Source organism: Ipomoea nil, unplaced genomic scaffold (assembly GCF_001879475.1).
Source record: "Ipomoea nil cultivar Tokyo-kokei standard unplaced genomic scaffold, Asagao_1.1 scaffold1034, whole genome shotgun sequence".
In the NCBI taxonomy this organism is placed as follows: domain Eukaryota; kingdom Viridiplantae; phylum Streptophyta; class Magnoliopsida; order Solanales; family Convolvulaceae; genus Ipomoea; species Ipomoea nil.
The window spans coordinates 1,924,564-1,928,187 of NW_017617462.1; positions in this window are offsets into that span (position 1 = coordinate 1,924,564).

Sequence of the window (3,624 nt, forward strand, 5' to 3'; positions counted from 1 at the left end):
ATCTGTTGCACCCCCCGAAGTGCCATCAACTGTAAATAATTTACATTAAGCATATAAATAATATATCTAACAAACGCAATATGCATGTTCAACAATGTAGTCTATTTTGCACAAAAAATAATGTACTATATGAACAAAAATTATGTACCCTGATGGGGATTATACCCTGGTCGGGTCGGGTCGTGTTGCCCGGTCACCTGACCCGCTTGAAAGCCGTCTGTGAAGCTGTCCGGTCAGCCCCTTTGGTCGGACTTCCCGGTCGCCCGGTCGTCACGTGAAGCTAGGACGCTCAGTGGGCCCCGCCCCTCTTTGGCCGGTGACCGGGAGGACCGACCGGGCAGGGCTGGGTCCCCTCGTTGGCAGAGGACTTGCGCCACGTGCGCGACTGCATGTTCGCCGCGGCTAGACCCGGTGCATGGACGCCACGTGCCCGTCATGCCGGAAGGCCGGGTGCTGCTCCCTATGTCTCTTATAAATGCCGCATTAAATGCTGGAGATAAGGACTTTTGGATTAGGCTACTTGCTAGATTAGAGAGGATCCTGTTGGTCCCGATAGGGTGGTGAAAGTCTAGAGGGGGGGGGGGGTGAATAGACTTTCAAGCTTTTTTCGAAATAAATAACTCTTTGGTAACTTCCACTCTAAGTAACAAGTAAATAGAGTAAGTTTAAACTGCACAGCGGAATAAGTAGTATGTAAAGAGTTATGCCCAATCAATAATTTAAATACGCATATAAGATAAGTACATATGATATTTAAAGTGACAGAGATATCTTGAATATATAAAGGAGATGGTCCACTCAATATATAATAGCAATATTCAAGATTATAAATAAATATTGTATCACGTCGACCGTGTGATGAATGTTACATGCAACACGTCAAACTTGCTTAGAATAAATCACTATTTAAGCTTGAGAAGTTTGAGTCACATGCATACGTGAAAACACACTAAACCCGGATGAATAAGATTAACTGTGAATAGTAAACGGGTTAGTCGGATAAGATAGATAGATAGAGCAAATTATGTAAGTGCGGTATGTAAATGAGAGAGGCAATTTATAGTGGTTCGGAAGTGGCGTAATGTTCCTAGTCCACTTTTCTCCTTTCGCGTCTAGGAGAAATTCACTATTTTTTCACACACAGTTACAATAGTGAATAAGCGCTACACAAGCACTTCTTCCAGATGTCTTGCACACAGCTACACCCAACTCCGAGTGTCTCGCACACAGCTACACTCAACTCCGAGTATTTCGCACACAGCTATACTCAACTCCGATTATTTCGCACACAGCTATACTCAACGCCAACTAAGTGTCTTGCACACAGCTACACTTAGCAACTACGAGTGTTTTGCACACAGCTACACTCACTAGAGTATTTTGCACACAGCTATACTCTTTTTACAATTACAAATACAAAGGTAATTGTATCTCTCTCTCCAACTAGGTTTTGAGATTATTCAGACTAAGTCTCTAAGAATATTTGAGCACTTGCACTTTTAAATTTTCGTGTGTATTGCACTTCTATCTCGTGTCTATCTTGTTCACCTCTGCTCCACACACACACTTTGTCTTCAAGTCTTCATGGCTTTTTATAGGCAATCAATTATATCCGTTGGAGTGGGATAATTTGATATTTGAAATTTGAATCTTCATAGCCTGATATTGTTGACAATAGTAGGTCTTCAATTTTGATTTGATTGTCAACTTGCCTGACAAATAATATTTTATCACAACTTGATTTTCTAGTTGTTTTTAAAATATTATTTTTCTTGTCACATTGAATATCCAACGTATCTTTGAAATAAATTCATCTGATAGAATTTATTTCTAGGATAAGTTTTTATATTCATGTCTTCATAAATATTTTTTCCGTTCTGATCGAATGTCTTTCAAGCAATTTTGGATTCTTGTCGCATGTGGGTAGACTTGGAATAAATTCCTTCGAATTAATCCAATTTCTGATCATCTTGCTTCTTTGCCACATTGTGCTCCTTTGACTTGAACATCGTGCTCCTTGACTTGAACATCGTGCTTTTCTGATTTGGTCACAGTGTGCTTCTTTTGGACACATCGTGCTCTTGTGCTCCTTTAGATACATTGTGCTCCTTAGCGCACATTGTGCTTGTCAGCACACATCGTGCTCCTTAGCACACATTAGCTTGTGCTCTTTTTAATACATTGTGCTCTTTTGGTAGCATTGTGCTTGTCCGAAAACTTGACTTGTAAAAATTAAGTCCTTGGGGGGAATTGATCTCAGGTGTGATCGTTTTGAGTAAGGACTTCTACCATTTCACCGTTAGGCTCATCCAATCATTCTTTGCAACGCCATTCCTTTATGCTGCTTTCTCGGATGAATACTCGTATGACCAAAATTAATTTCTCAAATTAATTTTGTTCTTCCTATGGTAGATTCCTTTTGACTCGATATTCTGATTTATGATGCCTGTACTAAAAGACCTAAAAACTAAGGGGATCTAAAGTACATTTGGCTCATCAAAACTTACAAAAATATTCCTATCAATTTTCCCCCTTTTTGATGACGCCAAAACCTATACTCAGTCATTTGGCTTGTCTTTTAAAAACAATTATTTTTCAAAAGATTTTATTAACTTAGACATAGCCAAGACGAGTTTAACATTTGATTTTGACTCTAGGAAAGGTATTTTTAGCAACTAAAATTCCTATTCGCATTTTTGGATTTTAATAATAATGAATTTTTGCATTTTTCCAATTTATGCGATTTGATACAATCTAAGCTAAAAATGTTACCTTTCAAGACAAATAAAATAAATAACAAGGAAAACTTAATAGCATCATAATCAGATATTTCGAATCATTCCAACTTGTTCCAAAATGTTCATGGATTCATGTTCCCGTGGACCATACAAAATAAATGTGACAATCATACAAATCATCTAATGACTTTGTTTCTCTTCTCTTTAAGCACATGATTTATATGATTTTGAACATCAATGAAATTGTCACTAATGGCATAATTGTTGCATACCTGCCCAACTGAATAATAGTTGAATGCTTCGATGATGTTGTTTCCGGGCAGTATACCTTCTTCATACCATATGATGCATTCTTCTAGGCTTCTTCCATTTTGTAGCTCGACATCATTGACTTTGATATAGTCCTTTAGAACCATGATCATCAAAGCTCTAGCATAGCTTTGGATTCTTCTGAAATTCTCGTTTGAAACCCTCAAATTTTGATCACTTGGGCCACTCTTCTTCATACCCTTTGGTAGATATTCAAAGTCACCAACTTTGGCATTTCAACTCTACCATCTCTTGGTGTGGATTCCAAATAGAGAGCTGCACGGTTATACCAATTGATTTGCTCAACATTTCCTCTGCACAAACAATGTCACGAAAAGAACGGTTAGTGGTATTTGCGCTGCTTGATCCTCCTGGATTGCCAGCCTCACCACCACCGAACCAATATTCTAAACCTCCTCTTCTAGCAACATTTCTGCCAGCAGATCTGCCTCCTCCACCTCTACTACTGCTTGTGCCAACATTTCGGGTGGCCATGGCAGTCATCATCATTTCAAGCATGCCTTCCAAATGACTGAATCTCTCTTCCCCCTTTTTGGCGTAATCAAGGAGTGTATGA